Raw genomic sequence first — 18,673 nt, forward strand, 5'->3', positions numbered from 1 at the left:
AAAATATGATCCAAACAAATTCAACATAAATAGAAAAACCACATGGCTCAGTTTTGAACTTTTATTTGACTTTAAAATATACTTTTAAAAATATTAAATACACTCATGTTAGATAAAAACACCTTATGATTTTAGCCTTTGGTAAGTTCAAGTTTCTCTAAGGCTACTATAAAACAATTGATCAATCAAATTTTGCAGTAATCATTGCAAGCTGTTAATATTCCATAATTTATGTAAACATTTACAGCAGTGTAAAAGAAACAAAATTTTAGTAAATTAAAGAGATTTAGTACATTTTGTGAATTAAGTTTCTTTACATTTATTTTAAGCTAATTGGTTTTTAGCTTATTGACCTAGCACCTGCTGTTCCAAGAGTTTAATACAGAAATTTTATGATCTCTGAAAACCTCAATTTTTCCTCAAACTTATGCTTCTTTAGGCTATGTATATAAGAATAAAAACATCTAAATATGTGGTGGGGCATGGTGGCTCATGCCTGTAATCCCAGCACTTTGGGAAGCCAATGCAGGCGGATCTCCTGAGGTCAGGAGTTTGAGACAAGCCTGGCCAGTGTGACGAAATCCTGTCTCTACTAAAAATACAAAAATTAGTCGGGCATGGTGGTACATGCCTATAATCCCAGCTACTCAGGAGGCTGAGGCAAGAGAATCGCTTGAACCTGGGAGGTGGAGGATGCAATGAGCCAAAATCATGCCACTGCACTCCAGCCTGGGTGACAGAGCAAGACTTAGTCTCAAAAAATAAATAAATAAATCTAGATATGCCGTTGTAACAGCTATTTAACTCGGAAAAACATGTTAATTAATAGCTAAATGTTTAAAAACATATAGAAATTCCACAGACCGACTCAAATGTTTACTTTCACAAATCATAAATTCAGTCAAAAGGCTGAATTTCTAAGTTTTGTTGGTGGCAATCACTAACAGAAAATATGTATGAATGGTGATGTAGAAAAGGAGGAGGAAGAGAAGGAAGGCATGGAGTACAAGAGGAGGAGAATAATTTTTATCAAGTTCTGGGATACATGTACAGAATGTGCAGGCTTGTTACATAGATAAACATGTGACATGGTCATTTGCTGCACCTATCAACCTATCACCTAGGTATTAAGCCCAGCATGCATTAGCTATTTTTCCTGATGCTCTCCCTCCCCCTGCATCCACCCCACAACAGGTGCCAGTGTGTGTTGTTCCCCTCCCTGTGTCTATATGTTCACATTGTTCAGCTTCCACTTATAAGTGAGAACATGTGGTGTTTGGTTTTCTGTTCCCGCATTGGTTTGCTAACGATAATGGCTTCCAACTCCATCCATGTCCCTGCAAAGGATATAAGCTCATTCCTTTTTGTGGCTGCATAATATTCCTTGGTGTACATGTACCACATTTTCTTTATCCAGTCTATCATTGATGGGCATTTGGGTTAATTCCATAGCTTTGCTATTGTAAATAGTGCTGCAATGAACATATATGTGCATGTATCTTTATAATGGAATAATTTATATTCCTTTGGGTATATACCCAGTAATGGGATTGCTGGGTCAAATGGTATTTCTGGTTCTAGGTCTTTGAGAAATTGCCACATTGTCTTCCACAATGCTTGAACTAATTTACATTCCACCAACAGTATAAAAGCCTTCCTATTTCTCCACAGCCTCACCAAAAGATGTTGCTTCTTGACTTTTTTAAAATCGCCACTCTTACTGGCATGAGATGTTATCTCATTGTGGTTTTGTAATTATCAGTGATGTTGAGCTTTTTTTCATGTGTTTATTGACCGCATGTCTTTCTTTGAGAAGTATCTGTTCATGTCCTTTGCCCAATTTTTAATGGGGTTGTTTGCTTTTTTCTTGTAAATTTGTTTAAATTCCTTGTAGATTCTGGATATTAGACCCTTATCAGGTGGATAGATTGCAAAAATTTTGGGAAGAGAATAATTAAATGTGTGTTTTCGTAGTGATTGTGTTACACACATTGGGTTATTCCAACAACTCCCTGAGAAATTCAAGGTAGTAATAATCTTGTTTTTCAGGCAGAGAAACCAAAACTGAATAAATTTAAGTTACCAAAGACTAAAGAAAATGGTGAAAGCAAAGATAGAATTAAAAACCAGGTAAGATCAAAAGTTTTTAAAAAATACCATTTAGACATTAAAATCAATCCCAGTGTATATCTTCTAGCATAATAAATAACATTCCTTTTTTATCTTTTTAACTTGAATCAGTGTTGGGTATAAAAAATCCTTTTGAGGCTTCCTACAGGATCCTGAAGTTATAGGAGTTTGAGTAATTATTATTAGACATTCAGTGTTGCCTATAATTATATATCATGGCCTCTCTTAACCCATTTTTACAAAATTCCAATGGAACACACAACTAAAAAGGATGTGTATGTGGTAGTTTAGCTCAGGAGAAATCTCAACCATGGCTGCTCTGGAGTCAGATGCCAAGTCAGAATCCCAGCTCCATATATGCAGTCAGAGCAAGTGACTTGGCCTCCCTAAGTCTGTTTCCCCATCTCCAAATAGGTAGATAATAGCATAAATATCACAGGCTCTTTTGAGAATTGGATGAGTTATCCATATACGCACTTAGTATTCTCCTCTTCAGTACATAATAAGCACTCAGAAACTGTTGGCTATATTTTAAAAGGAAAAATGTTCTTGCATTTTTGTCTAGGAGAATGAACACTAAAATTTTCAATTCCGTGTAATTCCAAAAATACACACGGTTAAGAGACAGCATGTAAAGTTCATTCTGTTCCAAAAACAAGTATGTTAATCTCCAATAACATCCATATCACACTCGGCCCCCCCACACACGGAGCATATAACTCACAACTATATTGCATTATAGGCCTTCTTTTGTGTAAGAGTGCCTGTGTATGTGATCACAGGCATTCCTTGTCTTTAATCCCATCTGCATTATAGTCTGGACAGTGTCATCAGTGCATAGCTCAGAATTAGGTCCAGATGGAAGCAAAAACACGTACTAGTCTAGTATAGAAAATGCCATAAGAGAAGCACATTTAGTGTGAGTTGAGAGACTGGGTGTTTCTCTGACACTAAACCAAGTTTAGGTACTTTACGATATAAGTTTCACAGTTATTTTCATGTCCACCTTTCTAGTTATTACAAAATAGCTCATTCCTAGGCCTAGTAAAGACAGCATTATTAAAAATAAATAAAGAATAACTCTATGTTATCCTTATGTTTTCATCAATGGGAGATGAAAAGAAAGTAAAAGGTTCTGAGAGTTACCTGTAAAAGCCCTAAGACTGAGGTTTTAATATAAACATCAATCCATTAGAATTGGATACCAATAAGCAATATATAGCCCAATAATTAAGAAATGTCAAAATATTTTTAAATGTATATTCTGTCAGTGGTTTTAATAACCTTTAGTTGTTTCTTAAGCAATGTGGTAAACTTACTATTGTTTACCTCTGCTTTCTAAGTCTATGGAAGAGTACATATCCCAGACTGCTAGTAATTAGGCAGGGCCATGTAACTAGTTCTGACCAGTAGGCTACGAACTGAAGTAGTATGCTTCGGTTCCTGACCAAAGAATTTAATTGCAAGGGCAAGATCCTCTCACTCTCTAACCTTCTCCATGAGTTTCAGAGGGTATAGCTGCAAGGGAGCCTCTGTCAGCCCAGCTACATGTGAAGCAGGGTGTCCCACCAACCCACATGGAGGGCATCACCAATAAGTTATGTTAAGCCACTTAGACTTGAAAATTGTTACTGGTGCACAACCCAAACAATCCTGCCTGATATAAACAGAATCAATATTTTTCTGCCAGATTCCTAAAATAGCTGTGGAATCCTTCTCATTTTACTACTATTAGTGAGAAATGAAATCATCTACGTCCATTAAGCTTACTGTCATCAATAATATGAAAGCACTCTTGAACTGTCTTCATCAACATGACTTTATTACTCCAGGAAACTTTTGCTCAAGGGAAAAAAGTTGCAAATGAATGTATTAATGAATTTCATTTTAAAACTTCCCAATAATCCATTTAAATTAACATCAAACTGCTCAACTTTCCAATTAATACTGTAAAATCACTATTTACTCTTCAAGACACTCTTTGAAACTCTTGTCTCAAAACCTTTGTGATGCCCATGACTCCTAAACTATCATAGCACAAACTTTCCCAAACGGAATCTATATCAACACAGGTTTGGAGATAAGCATTTTGATTGAATGTGGCACCCAAATGTTGAAACCTATTTGCTATTTCTGATCTAGAAGAATCAGGAATTTAAGGATTCTGGTACGTCTTAAGACAAAGTGGGGCTAACAATCTTAGGACTGATTGAAAGTCACAAAGATGTAATTAAAGATCTTGATTGTTTTATCTAGTCTAGCAGAGGATTATTCTCTAGAGATTGTGCAAAATGAGGACTATGTATTGAAAATACTGGGGAGAGCTGACGAAGGCATGCTTACTAAATTTAGGTGAATTTAATAAAAGTCAATATACAGAGCAGAGAGATATCTAGTTCCCTTCCTTGTACCCAACCCTTTGGCTCCCAGAATGCAAGAGCTAGGGTTATACTCTCAAGGAGTATTAGTGGACTCAACTGCAAATGCCTACAGAGACTGACACTCGGTTATCCACAATGCAATAAAAAGTTTTTGATCCTATGAATCCCATGAATTTTAGTTCCTCGCTATCAAATATGAGTGTACAGAGATCACCAGATATTTGAGGAAAATCTCCAACATGAAAGAAGCAGTGACCCCCCCCAACCCAAACAAAAAAATACTCCAAGAAAATAAACTCTATGCAAAGCAGAAGAAAATTTCAAAAATAACCTCTGAAAGAAAAAATATTGCATTTGTGGGGAGGTAAGGAGCAGAAGACAATAAAGATAAAACAATATAAAAATAAAAATATTAAATTTACAAATGTAACAGAAGAAAGAAAACATAATTAACAGAAGGACTGAAAAGTTAAATTCCACCAGAAAGCAGTCTATAAAAGAACAAGAGATGAACAGTAGGAGAGATGAGATAAACATAAGAGACTCACTCAGGAATCAATTTGACTAAGTATTACAAAAATAGGTATCAGGGAAAATAAAAGGCAAGAAAGTATCAAATAAATAATGAGGGAATATGTTCCAGAACTATAAATAAGTTTCTAGATTGAAGTATCAGTAATTGCTCAGCCCAATGAATGAGAAAAGACCCAGACCAAGGTGTGCCATTGTGAAATTTTTAAACACCACGAGTAAAGGTAAGAGTCTAACAGCTTCTGGAGAGAAACAATAAAGGTCATATACAAAGTACTGATAATAAGAATAGTGTGAGAATTTTCAATAGCATAATCAAAAATTGGAAGACAGTCACAAATATTTAACTTCTGATTATGGAAATTTCAAGCACGTATAAAGAAAATAGTATAAAGAATCTCAATATATCTACCACCCAGCTTCAATAATTATTTACTTATGGCCAATCTTTACTATAAACTATTTCTCCCTCATCCATGAACATTTAGAAGAAAGTCTTAGCAACATATATCATTTGTAATAATTTTACTACATATGTAAAATCAAGAACATCCCATTTAAAACATAACTGTAATACTTTTATCCCACCCTCAGATAATTACTCAAAATTTTTTGTTGTCAACCAACTCGGTGTTCATATGACCATAATTATCTTTTAACATTTCATTTTCTTTGGGCTTTTTTTTTTTTTTTTTTTTTTTTTTTTTTTTTTTGAGATACTTGCTCTGTCACCCAGGCTTGAGTGAGAGGCTTGATCTCTGCTTGTTGCAACCTCCGCCTCTTGGATTCAAGCGGTTCTCCTGCCTCAGCCTCCAGTCCCAGTCTCGAGTAGCTGGGACTACAGGCACACACCATCATGCCCGGCTAGTTTTCCTATTTTTCGTAGAGACAGGGTTTCACCAAGTTAACCAGGCTGGTCTCAAACTCCTGACCTTAAGCTATCCAACCGCCTCGGCCTCCCAAGTGCTGGGATTACAGGTGTAAGCCATCATGCTAGGCCTCTTTTCTTTTTTTTTTCTAATAGTTTGAATCTGGATCTGAGTAAGATACATACATTGCTGCTGTTAATATGTCTGTGATCTTTTTTAATCTATAAGTTCCTTCTCCAATTCTCATTTCTTGCAAAATTTTTGTTGAAGAAATTTAGTTGTTTTTTCCTTTAGTTTCCCACTGCTTAGATTCTGCAGATTATCTCTCTGTAGTATCATATAATGTGTTCCTCTCTCCATTGTACTTCCTACAAGTAATCCTATAGTTAGATCCTGAGGTTTGAACAGATTTAGATTAAAGTAGTTTTTTAGCTCAACAACTTCATAAGCTGTGTTCTGTATTTCAATCAGGAGGCACAGGATGATGACGTAAGCAGCCATTGATGATCACTGCCTGAATCCATGCATTCATTGGTGATTGCAAAATGCTACTCTCATTCTGTCTTTCCTTCTTAATTTATTAACTGGGATACATATATAAACAGAAAGAAATGTCATCTTATCAACTATTTAGTTACCTGACATAGTTACTACTGGAAAAGCAGAATAAATTCTTGTTTTCCCTTATTTATCTATTTTCAAAATAATGACTTATCTTCCAATGATAATCAATGAAACTTTTGTCTCAAAAGAAGATATTAATTTAAGTATGTTTGATGTATTCATCTGCTTCAATCATTGAGGTTATTATTCTTATTGATGCTCAAATTGTCCCATCTTTGGCCAGTGTAAGCCTCAGAGGCCCCTCAGTCCTTCTGACATGATCCAGTAGTTTTGATGGCATTCTTGTTTTTTCATATAGTATAATTTCCCCAGGTTTATCTATTATATTTTCTGACCCAGACCTGGAAAAAGCCATTTCTCCAATGATCATTGTTTTTAGAGGAAATGTTATTTAAGGAACATAGTCTGGTAGTTTCAATGACACCAGATTGCTCATTGTTTCTAGACTCTAGTTGACAAATCTATATGTAATATGTACTTTTCAAGACAAAAAGTAGCATGATATAATATTATCAACAATGCACTATTGATTATTCGAATTAAAATGCAATATATGGGTCTTTGACTTAGCCCTGTGAATCTTACATCTGTCCTTTCTCTCATAACAATAGCAACAACTTTATTTGCAAGGACACCAATATAATTATTATCTGCTTGATTATATGCATGCAAAACTATCCAAGAATAGCAATCCTAACACTAGCATTAACAATATGAATAGTATAACAGTTTAAGATATTTTGCAATTCTTTTGTTCACAGAACTAGGAATATATAGTCAAATTACTGTGTCGTAAAGTAATTTACGATAGTTTGTCTTTCTAAGGGTAGGCTGCCAAACTGCCCTGGCATCACTGGAATTTCCTATGGCCCTCTTGCACTCAATTTAAGATTGACAATTCTCTCCCAGTTTCAGCTACTGTCCATAGAATTGCCTATGAAGCTCTCCAGTGAGTACCTAATTGTGATAGCAGTTTTCTACAGTTCTCTGGATCCTCAAAGTCTTACTGTCACCCCTCTTCTTCCTCTTGAACTGCTTCTGTTACCACATGGGTTCTGTAGCTAGTGATGGTTTTTTTCCTATGCACTATGCACTCATATTTTGGCATTTACTGGACTTCTTTGTCATCTAGTTTTGTTGTAGAGGTTGTTCGTTGCATTTTATTCTAGTTTTTCATCCTAGTTGTTCTGTTTGTTTTATGAGAAAATTCAGTGAATTTTTTAAACTGCACAGTTACCTCCATCTTCCAAAACTCCTTGAATAATCTTTCTCTTCAAAACATTGAGTAACAAATACTTTTCAATTTACAATATTGTATCTGGTCAACTTAGCAATCAAGAATAAGGAAAGAATGCAGACAGATTCACATTTGCCAAATCTAAAAAACAATTACCTTGTAGGTACCCTTTCTCAGAAAACGGCTGAAAGATGTGTTTAAATAAAATGAACAAGAGTACAGAAGGAAGAATACATATAATTTAGGAAACAAGAGTTCTTGCCTGGGATACTAGCAAAGAAAATCAGGAGAAATGTTCCAGGACGCTATCGGGCCCTAGAGAGCAATCAGGCCAATGTGGAACAGGATTTAAAGTTCCCAGAGGAAATTCTTCAGAAATAAAGACACTGATAGATTATCTAATATGTTCAAGCCTATGAAACACAATGTTGAAAGATTTTACAATTTTATTGGAATATTTGGCAAGTGTAGCAGAAACTTCTAAGTATCCCACAATATTCATTCTCATACTAGAAAAGTAAATCCTTATCTACTTTAATAAGTAGTCAATATATAGTACTTAAAATTGATAAATAGTAAAAGGCAATAGAAGTGCATTATTCCAACGTATGTAAATACCAGGAGAAACTGCTAAAAGAGCTGAAAGTATTCACTGATAGAGTAATTAGATGATGGGTGAAGTCCAGTGAGAGCTACTGCTTTTTGTTATAAACCTTCAAGCACCATTTGATTTTTAAACTCTGTGAATTTATATCTTTAATAAAAAATTAAGTAATTTGTAGTTGCTATACTGGGACAGGTGGTTTACCCGGCTTAGATGCAGCAAGATGCACTTTAAAAGTAAAATGTCATCTAGCTGATGAGGATAGAGACACAAAATATTAGTTCATCACATTCTCTGTAATGACACAGCATCTAGAACATAGTTGACTTCATTAAATATTTGTGTTTAACTATCAAAAAGATACCTCCTCTTCTATCACTTCAGAAAAATAAAATATATAACATTCTTTAAAACTCCACAGGGGAAACTGCATAAATATCTTCCTGATGAACTTAGTGTCTTCCACATTACCCTGTAAGACAATTATGTTTTGGCTGGGGTTGTGTTTGGTTTATTTCCAGTTTTATCTTTAGCTCAGTGTAAGGTACATCAGACTTGCTCAATTAGTATTTAATAATTGAAGAAAACCATTTCAGAATATTCTTCCTATAATCTATAGGCAATTTTTACTTTTCATTGGGACATTTCCTTCCTTATTGACACTCTCAAATAAATCCTGGGTAGGATTTGGGCAAGGGAAGAAGACATTCAAAAAAGAAAGACTGAAAATTTCCAAAACAAAGAAATGGGAAAGAGCACAGCATTTGACAAGGCTAAAGGAAAAGGCAAAACAAGGCATCAGTACAGCCTCATATACTTTCAAGCCACCCAGGATAATAACCTGAAGCTCAGAAAGTTCATTAAATTCACCAGTCCTCCAGTGTCCATAGCAATGGACTAGTAATTTTTCGTTATATAAATACATAGATTAAAATAAATATATTTACACATATGTAATTCCACAAAAATGAACCACGTAATTGGTCTTCAGATGACTGTGGTTAACTAATGACATGAAGCTGTTTTTACATCATTTTATATTATGCTTTTTCAGAGAGTGGTTTTAAGACTAATCTTTTTCTGAAGCTTATTCAAGGCCTAGAAAACTTTAGGGAAAAAAGGAATAATATATAAACTCAGGAATAAATGGATCAATAAATCAGGGATGTCATGATGTGCTCCTGGTGGAATGCTAGATTGGAGACCAGTTATTTAGAAATCACAGAGCTTGTTTAGGAAATGGGAAGTTTGGACAAGTTCTCACGAGTTCAGTATCACTTTTCTGCCCAGAAACATGCAAGCAATGCACCCTCCCTTGGCCACAAGCATTCATATGACAAGTAGAGGTCTCACTTATCCACTCTTACCAGTAACATTGTATAAGGGCTGCTTAAATAAAATGGCATGTTCACACACAAGCTTTCTTTTAACAAAATAGGACTTAGTGTTTTGTATTTGGAAAGTAATTTCCAGGCTCTCAAAACTTTTTAAAAGTGTCGCGCGGTGGCTCATGCCCTGTAATCCCAGCACTTTGGGAGGCCAAGGTGGGTGGATCACGAGGTCAGGATATCGAGACCATCCTGGCTAACACGGTGAAACCCCGTCTCTACTAAAAATACAAAAAAATTAGCCAGGCGTGGTGGTGGGCACCTGTGGGCCCAGCTACTCAGGAGGCTGAGGCAGGAGAATAGCATGAACCCAGGAGGCGGAGCTTGCAGTGAGCCAAGATCGGGTCACTGCACTCCAGCCTGGGCAACAAAGCAAGACTCTGTCTCTAAAAAAAAAAAAAGTTTAAACCAGTTCCCATAATGCAGAACCAAAAATGAAATTATTATTAATTTTGAGGAACAGGGTTGAAATTATACAAAAGGAGAATTCTTAATTCTATATATAACTTATCTAACTCACCAGAAAATTGCAAGTTGTTTAATGTTAAAATTATCAATTTGTCAATGTTAAAGATGACACTACTTTATCTTTGAAATGGGATTTGCTGATAGTATTGGCTATTACTTGGAATGACATTCTTTAAAATTCCCTTTCAGTGAATCTAATATTGTCTCTTACAGTTTTACATGATGTAATAATTGATTAAATAATCTTGAAAAATGTACATAGGAATTTTAAGTAGAAAGTAGGAACTGAAAGGGAGCTTGCAACATTTTAGTTCCTTGTTCCATCTTACTCCTTTTCTAGAAAGTGGAAAGACTTGAGCCACGAAGTCAGAGACCTAAACTCAAATCCTGCCGCCAACCAGACATGTCACTCAGTTCATTTGCTCTAAATCTCAGCTCCTCATCTATAAAAATGGAAGAATAATATCTATCTTATATAGCTGATATGATTAATAAGGAAGACAATACACAAAATTTCCAGTTAAGCATTAGATTGTGTAATCAATGAGTGCTTGTTACTACTTCAATTCTAGTTCCAAATGATATCTAAAATCACTTTTTGCATGGTCTTGTTTTCAATTTCTCTACCCCTTTCCCCAAACATCTCTAATGCCCTGCTCAATCTTTCTTCCTATAATCTTCACCCTGCTATGCTGTTATTTTACTTTAGGTTGCTCTTAAGAAAAATATTTTCCTTACTTTCACTGACACTTAAAGGGAAAGATCATTAAAAGTAGCAGGTTACAGTAAATACTTCTTAAGGTTATTATCCCTCTTAGATTTAATTACAACACAGATACTGTCTTTCTTTTATGCAAAGATGGTCCTACTGGCAGTAGGATCAATGAGTGGCCATAACATGTGATTATGTAAGATAGATATTATTCTTTCCATTTTTACAGATGAGGAGCTGAGATTTAGAGAGAGCAAATAAACCAAGTGACAAAGATCAATGCATGACCTGCAGTCCTTTTCACAATTATAGCCCATACAAATCAGCCTGTTGTTAAACTCCAGAAAAATCTACTTAATCCATTTACTACTTTACAATACCAAAAACATGTTCTGAATAAGTGGAGTGATTCATGTATGTGAATCTGTGGTTGTTTTGTGTTAATTGTTTAACGCTCCTCTGTATATTGAGCTTTTTACCCAAAACAAAATAAGATTCAGATGTAGAGAAAGAGCACACTTCTGTTAGGTTTGGTTTGGTTTTGATTTCGACTTTTTGTTTTTTGGGGGGGGGGGATTTATTTTTTCGGTATGTATTTCAGTATATATATTTTTTACCATGAGAAAAGAGATAAGCTTTCAGTTATTCCTCTATAGACAATTCTCTACTACTAAGAGCTCAGACTGGGGAAAAAAATTAGGAGAGGTAATCTTTCAACAGAGAAAACTGCACATCCCAGGAGTTGTGGTTAGCAGCTGCCCCAGAAAAACTGGACCCTGGAAGAGGTCTATTTACTGCAAGCTGTAGAGTTGAAAGAGAAGGAAGGGAATTTCTCAATGTCAAGCAACAAGAAAAACAGACACTACCCACAATTTTGAGTATTTGCTACTACAACCAAGTTTTGTACTGGCAGCAGCACTTCCCACCCTTTAGGGAATAATCAAGTGAAGTCCCTGACGAGAGATGTAAAAGGAAAGGATTTATCACAGAGGCCCTGGGGAGGAAGTAGCTTTAATCTGAAAGTCTAGATCCTCTCTTGAAGAGGGACTGTGCCAAAGATAGATACGAATGCAGGTAAGTATATGGGTTGAGAAAGGAGAAGGAAGTGCAGCTAAGAAAGATGCCACCAGACATCCTCTACTGCAGAAATGCCCTATAGGTTTGCATACACGTAGAACAAAATATATCTAAGAGGGTTTGATTCTGAATAGTGACTGCGTTTGTTTTCATTACAGAGCTGTTAATGCATGTTTTGGCAGTGCTCTCAGAGCTCCCGTTCTCTCTGCCAGTATAAGCTATGAACTTTAGCAATGCCCTAGGCCAGTGTGCACTCTAGCACACTACCTGCAAGTGAGGGAATCCACAGTGGACCATGCTTTGTCCACTTGGACCTCTCTGCTATTTATTTTGTGATCTGAGGAACCATGTTGATCTGTAGTAACTGATTAAAAGATGTGGATGTGGTAATGCTGAATCCAAGTAAAGAAGAGCATCAGCAATATTAAAACTCCAATTTCATGGCATCTCGAAGTACCTTCAAAGATCTAATAAACATCAAAGGGTATCTAGCAACTGGTGGGAATTCTTTGGTATCATAAAGAGCATTGGCTGAGGCCTGGGGTTATGGATTGAAAACTGCATGAATGGCTGCGGTAAGAAACTGATCAGAGGCTCATCCTAACTCCAGGGCATGTGCAAGGACCATGTATTGAGAAAGAACAACTATGTGTACTGTGCTGAGAAAGCAACCTCTAAACCTTGCAAAAACACCCCCATAGAGCCTTGGCTCAGCTCCTGCTGCTGCATTCCCAGGAAGGCATTCCCTCACCTCCCCTACCCTCCCTGTCCAAATGTCTTCCTCACACACAGAGACAGCTAAATTAGGAGATTTACTTCTAATATTTGGTCCCATATCACACTGATAGACACCTGCTTGTATACACTTCCATAAGAGAATGAGTCATCCTCTACCAAGTAGCCAGAGAACTGGCTGCATAGGGATACAGCAGAGGCTGACTCAGTTTGGGGACTGCAAATGCATGTACATATCTCTGCATCTCTGTTCAACACAGTTCTCATTCTACTGGGGAGGTGGGTGAATGAGAAGCAGAGGAGGAAGGGGAAAGGAAAGAGGAAGGGAGAGGGAGAGACCAGGGGAGCGAGAAAGACCAGGTGGAAAAAAAAACAGATAATAACATTCTCAACAGATTTTTGGCCCTTTTTTAATCAAACAATTTATATGATGTTTCATGCTCCTAAGCCATTTTATGCCTATTACTTTCACATGTGGATATCTGTAGATAACTGAATATGCTTTCAAATATCTAATGCAATTTTAACCAAATATGTCTACAATTATCCTATTGCATATCATATTGACTAGTTTTATAACTGTGAGTTTGAGTTTTCATAGGTTTCTTCACCACCATTATCCTGGTTAATCAAGAAGCAAACTCACCTTATGTTAAAGAAAAGAAGTATTTTAAATGACTCCCTGGTTTTTCCATTGGGTACTGGATTTCTTAAGTCAAGGAACAATGTTTTCTTAAAATGTCCTTTTTTCTCTGTCTCCTGTGGTATCTATGTGGCTTCTTTTACTATCTGTAGAGTAAGAGGAAGAATTGGGGGATGGTGCCCATTTCATAAGGTACAACAGCTTTCAAAATGAAACCCAGTACTGGCTATTCACGTTTCTAACCTCTTTTGATTTTTCTATGAAATTGTCTTAATGATGGAAGTCTTTTCAAAGTAGGAACCACCCAAACACAGCTCAACAAGAATAACAGAAAGACTTCAATCTTTCTTGGCTTCAGCTTATCACAGAAGCCAGAAGAATTTATCACAGAAGAGTTTAACCAACCTTTATAACAAGCTATGTATGAACTAAATATTAAACCAGAGGGTACAGTCAAGGGAAGTTTAAGTGCCTTTGAAATTATTTTAAAACTCAATGAGAAAATGTATACATACATCCTCGTTTTCCTTTTTAAAGTCTAGTTTTATGCATATTATCTTGGCATAATAATTCATAGTGCCTCTTGTCATTCCCCAATGTTCCAAATAAACTCAAAACTTCAGAGGTTTAAAATAGTCGCTATACCAGTCATTTCAAAAGCACATGTTTGGCGTTAAAAGGGGAAATGCACCTGGAAGGAACCTCATTGTCCTTATGTTCAAATAAATACCTTTCATCTTTCCACCTGAGATGTTCAGTCTGCGAACCAGGGGGCAGACTGCATCAGAGTGCCTTGGAGTGCACATGAACTTTCTTAGAATACACTGTTATTCTTCCCTTCATGAGACGTACACTCTCCCTTTTCCACTCCGCATATTGCCAAAGGTATCGCAAGCTCTTGTGGCTTCACTTTTCACAGGCACTTTCACTGCACATAAAATCTGGATTGATAGGGTTGGATTTTTTTTTTTTCGTTCTTTGTTTTCAGTACTTTAACTATGTAACTTCATTATCTGTGGGCCTCCCTTTTTTCTTTATGTATATTACCATCAGTAATTACATGCATCATTATTCCCTATATGTAATGTGTCCATTTTCTCAAGTTGCCCTCAAGATCTTCTCTATATTTTTGAATCTCCACAGTTTGACTATGATACTACTGGGTGTGGCTTTATTTACATTTATCCTTGCACTAATACTTAGAGTTTTCTGAGATTCTTGGATTTTCAAGTTCAAGTTTTTCAGTAACTGGGGAAAATTTTTAGACATAATGTTTTCAAATATTCCTTCTTCCCAATTCTATCTTTTTCTTTTCTTTCTGGAACTTTAATTACATGGATTTTTAGACTACTTGATATTTTCCCACAGGTCACTAAGTCTGGTAATGTGTTTTTTTCAGTTTTTTCCTCCGTTTTATTGATCTCTCTTCATGTTAACTGACTCCTTCTTTTGCAACTTCTTATCTGATATTAAGCACATCCGGCTCAAATTTTTCAGATAACATATTTTCAACTTTACAGTTTCCATTTGGTTCTCTTTTAAAGTTTCCATTACTCTTCTGAGATTCCTCATCTGTTCATTCACTACAACATATTCTTCTTCCAGCCCATTAAAATACTTACTTAGTTTAAAATACTTACTTAGTTAAAAAGTAGTGGTCTGGTAATTCAAATATCTGAGTGATTTTGTGGTTGATTTCTATTTACTGATTTTTATCCTATCTGTGAGTCACATTTTCTTGTGTCTTTACATGTTAAGTAATTTTTATTCTCTACTGATCATTATGATTATGTATTTTAATATTCTGGATTTTGTTACCTTTTTCAATAAAGTATTGATTTTCTTTTCTTTTAGCAGTTGGTTAACTGGGTTGGACTCAAACTTGAAACTCTGGCTCCCCTGTGAGCAGCTGAAATTTCCACTCAGTTCTGCTTTCTTCCAGATCTGCTTAATTTCCCCTAAATGCATAGTTCAGGGATCAATCAAGGACTTAGATAGGGTTTACATGCTGACGTGGGGGCCTCCACCTCAACTAGCTCTGGCTTTCCAAGAATCATCTTCTTCTTTTCATCTACCTTGGCAATACTGAACTCTATCTTCTGATTTCTTAAGTCAGTAAGACTACAAGTTCTACTTGAGTTCCAGCCACCCCAAGTCACTCTGAATGAAGAATGCCCTCAAGAAGAAAATTCATAAACGTGAAATTTACTCAGTTAAGTTTCCCTTTTCAGGAGTCTACACTCCTCCAGTTTCTGCCTGCTTTTGGTCATTCTACAGTGCCTTCAAATAGTAGTTCTTTTTTATCTAGAATGTATTATTCTTTTCTGTAAGATGGTCAGTCCAGCACTAGCTACTCTACTTACTACTAGAAGCAAAACTTCCCAATTATGTTTTAAGATAAACTAAGACCTAAATCATACTTGAGTAGAAAACAGTAATAAGAAAGGCCCCTACTTTCTATGGAAAAATATTTAAAATCTATGCACTTATTCTACAAAGTCAAGATTTTTAAAATGCAATTATTCTATTGCATGTTTAAATTATCATCTTTCCTTTAAAAATACTCAGAAATTCAATTGCAGTAACATTTACTCTCACTTCAAATGCTTATTCTAAGACAATCATGGATTAGAGAGCAGCAAAAGAGTTTCAAAAGTGAGTCCTTTTCTGAGAAAGCAAAGTCAGAGATTTCTTCTTCCTTGCCTCTGCATAAATCAGGAAATTGTAAGGCTAGAGTAGTTTAACAACTTGGTTTTCAATCCTCAGCACTTGGTTGTGGACAACTAAGACACAGATATAGATGTGGATATAGATAAATAAATGTTTGTAGGTATCTTAATAAAAAAAAATTAGCAAACAATCCCAACTTATGACTTATTTTCTATTTACAAAAGTTTTATTTTCTGTCTCCTGGCCAGACTTACAGTTTAGTCATTTAATGAATGAAACTCTCAAATAACAAGATTTTCATGAACTAAAAGACTGTGTCATTAACAAACAAACAAAAACACTAAGAAAAAAAGAACTGAATTAGGCACAAATCTCCTATTTTTATTCTTTGCTATACTGTGATGCACATAATAACTACATTGACTGAGAATCGAAGACTTGTTGTCTTTAATTTTTTTATGCAAAGGTGAGAATGCCATTCATTCAGGCATCAATCTTGATTAGGCTTCTTAATTTTTACTAAAGGACCATATTCTACCTTTGGACTGGTCGTTAATTATAAACATCTGTTCTTAATAAGCAACCTAACTGTTCTAGATAATAAGCAGTAAACACATCTTTGAAATTTCAGCTGCCCATGCTTACTTAACTTGGAGAAAATAATATTTATGGCTGTTAAAAGTAACATGACCATGGTAACTATCATGTCATATTTTAGTCTCTCATACCATTCTTCACCTGGAGAAATAGCTGATTCCAAGACTAGGGTAGGGATGGTACAAGGTGAGTTTGAGATATGTTCTTGTGACAGGAAGCAAGAAGCTTTCAAAGATTAGTAGGGTTGATCAAAAACTAATAAAAGGGGACATCCAGAAGCTAATATAAGGGAACAAAAGTAATAATGGTTCTAATTAAATAAGCCACATGAATTTCCTGGGACTTCATGGATACAATATAATAGAAAGAGAACACCAGAAAATTTAGCTGCTAATATATGAGGTATTTATTAAGCCAAATTCATATTTTGAAAATTGATTAAATGAAAAATTAAACATTTATCCTGATTTTTCAATAAAAACTGTACTTCAAGATAACCAAATAGGTGACTTAAATTTATGCTTCTATATTCCAGGAGAATGCTATCAAATAAATATCACAAAACAGAAAGCATATTAATTAAAGATTATTGATTATAATTAAGACCATTAGGTGAACAGTTGGTGGAGAACTGACATTTATGTAGTGAAAAAGTAACACTCCATTGATTACTATCATGATTCAGTTAGAAGACACATTTGTACAAAGGAGGGACCAGGCTTTTATCACTCTAATTCATGGGTCAGTCTGAACATTACTAAGTATGGGGCAACCACATATAATGTGTCTCCTGATTTAATGCAATATGATGAACACATATTAATTAGGAAATACAGATGATTTTCCACAAGAAAGAAACCCAATAAAATAGAAAATGAAATATATTGCAGGACAAATAGCAGTCTCTTCAGCAAGCCAAGGTCATGATAAAAAGCACTGTTCTAGATGGACAAATGCTTAACCAACATAAGATTCAATACATAGACCTGGATAGGATTCCAGTTTCAATAAACCAGTTATATAAAGAACATTTGGGAAACAATTGGGGCATATGGAGTATGGACTGGTTATTAGCTGAGATAAAATTTATTGACATGAAAAGTAAATATTTTAACCAATAATTTAACCAGAAAAAGCAACTTACAAAATAGCATGCATAATGTGACTTTTTGTGCAAAACACGTACTATGTTTATTTTTTTCTGGGTAGGGATAAAACGGTTTCTTTTTTTCTTCTTTTTATTTATATGTATCTGTTGATTTTCTACAATATACCTATACTGCTTTTATAATAGCAAAATGTTATTTTTAATTGGAAAATATTTATGTTCTAAAAATGTGCAGTCCTATTCCTGTATGCTATCACTACTTGTTCTAACTTTTCCCTTGAAACAGCCTTATTATCTCACAGCTAAATATCTAGGTCAAATTATTTATGCTCACCCCCAACACTGGCAACAGAACTGCTTTCACTGAATTATAAGGCTGTATCGTGTATTCAGTTTACTCCAAAGACGATGTTCAAACATTAGAATGTATAACTGTATAATTGTGTATTCATTACAGTTTTCCAGAGAAACAGAACCAATAGTACATATATGGATATATAAAAGGGAATCTATTATGGGAATTGGCTCATGTGATTACAAATGAATACTGTCTGCAAGCTGGAGAACCAGGAAAGTCGTTGGTGTAATTCAGAGTGAGAATGAAGGCCTGAAAACCAGTATTACTGGTGGTATAACTCTTAGTCCAGGGTCAAAGGCCTGAGAAACTGTTGGGGGATGGAGGAAAGGTCGAAAGGTGCAAAGTTGCCCTTCTTGCACCTTTTTGCTCTATCTGGGCCCTCAGTGGTTTGGATTATGCCTGCTCACATTGGTGAGGGCATATCTTCTTCACTCAGTGTACTGATTCAAATGCCATTCTCTTCCAGTAACCTCACAGACACACCCAGAAATAATTTTTTTTTTTTTCTTTTTTTTTTTTTTTTTTTTTTTTTTTTTTTTTT

This window comes from Rhinopithecus bieti, unplaced genomic scaffold (assembly GCF_001698545.2).
Source record: "Rhinopithecus bieti isolate Rb0 unplaced genomic scaffold, ASM169854v2 scaffold_4709, whole genome shotgun sequence".
In the NCBI taxonomy this organism is placed as follows: domain Eukaryota; kingdom Metazoa; phylum Chordata; class Mammalia; order Primates; family Cercopithecidae; genus Rhinopithecus; species Rhinopithecus bieti.